This window comes from Mus caroli, chromosome 12 (genome assembly GCF_900094665.2).
Source record: "Mus caroli chromosome 12, CAROLI_EIJ_v1.1, whole genome shotgun sequence".
NCBI classification, from domain to species: domain Eukaryota; kingdom Metazoa; phylum Chordata; class Mammalia; order Rodentia; family Muridae; genus Mus; species Mus caroli.
The window spans coordinates 70447783-70449625 of record NC_034581.1 but is presented as its reverse complement, the minus strand read 5'-3'; positions in this window follow the sequence as shown (position 1 = coordinate 70449625).

Genomic DNA, 1843 nt, shown 5'->3' with positions numbered 1-1843 from the left:
TCAGCATGTGATGTCAGCATGTGATGTCAGCATGTGATGTCAGCATGTGATGTCAGCATGTGATGTCAGCATGTGATGTCAGCATGTGATGTCAGTATGTGATGTCAGTATGTGATGTCAGTATGTGAAAGGGCATGGTTGCCAGCAATGTTTGAGTACGTCAATACCACCACACTGCAGCAGCAGAAATGGAAGGAGTGGTTCGGGAAGGGTGGCTAGGACTTAGGAGATGCAAGAGGACAATGACCCAGGGCTATCACAGCAGATTCAGCTTAACATAGCCATGTGACTTTACACTGCTTCTGGCTGATGGGAAAAGGCAAGTTTATCAGTCATAGCAGATCCAAGCCTTCTAGCTCACCTGTCTTAGTAACATAGTGTAACTGTGTCAATAGCTTAGGCTTCCCGGCCTTACGCACATTAATTAGTAAGTCTTCATTCGCTACATTAGGTTCCTTTTTCAGGAGCTCTCCCCACCTGCACAGAGACGGCTGTGAAACTATCATTAACTAAATCAGCTATGGAAAATCCTGGGGCTAACTCAGAGCCGACTCTAAACTCCCTGTTTATTATCTTAGCGGTTCTCAACCTGTGGGTTGCATAAGACCATCAGAGAACAGATATTTACATTACAATTCATAACAGTAGCAAAATGACAGTTATGAAGTAGCAACAAATAGTTTTATGATTGGCGGTCATCAAACGTAAGGAACTGTATTAAAGTGTTACACCATTAGGAACGTTAAGAACCACTGATTATATTCTTATTTTGTGCTAGCTAACTACTATGATTACTGAGCCAGTGAAATGTAAATCCAAAGCTGGGCATGATGGCACACTCCTGTAATCTAACACTTACAGGAGAGTCGGGAGTTCAAGACCAACCTCATTACATATGACCCTATCTCAAAGTACCAATGAACAAACAAAAGCCCAGAAAAAAATAAAACTTCAGAGAAGACAAAGTTATATGTAGTACTGCTCTCCATGTTTTATATATAAATAAAACCTAGCCCAGTTTAGAATGGTGCCTCCAATTTGGAAGAGCATAATATTTAAATGATCATTTATAAACAGATATGTATGTCTTCATCATCCTCTTCCATTTCCTTGAAACTTATAATTTTGAGTTTTTCAAGTCTCCCCACCCTCCATTCCCATAAAGAAGGCGCCCCATGGGGTTTCCATCTGAATTTCTGCATGGACACACCTATGCTTGTAAGGACACACCTATGCTTTTGGTTTTGGTGACGTGTTTTTCTTTGAAGCATTTAAGCCATTTCCTACTCAAACTTGGGGAAAGGGCAGCCAAGAAGGCACCACAGAGCATAAGGCACTTGCCACCAAGCCTGGAGGACTGCATTCAGTCCCTGGGACCCACGTGACAGAAGGAGAGAATTGACTCCTACAGGATGTCCTCTGACCTCCACACGCATCCGTGGCATGCACCAAAGTAACTGAAACTATATTTTTTAAAATTTCAAAATAAAACTTGAGGGGCGGGGGCTGAAGAGATGGCTCAGTGGTTAAGAGCACCGACTGCTCTTCCGAAGGTCCTGAGTTCAATTCCCAGCAACCACATGGTGGCTCACAACCATTCGTAATGAGATCTGATGTGCTCTTCTGGTGCATCTGAAGACAGCTACAGTGTACTTAGATATTATAATAATTAAAAAAAAAGAAGAAGAAGAAGAAAAGAAAAGAAAAAAAACTTGAGGGGCTAAGCTACAGTGTACTTAGATATTATAATAATTAAAAAAGAAGAAGAAGAAGAAGAAGAAGAAGAAGAAGAAGAAGAAGAAGAAGAAGAAGAAGAAGAAGAAGAAGAAGAAGAAGAAGAAAA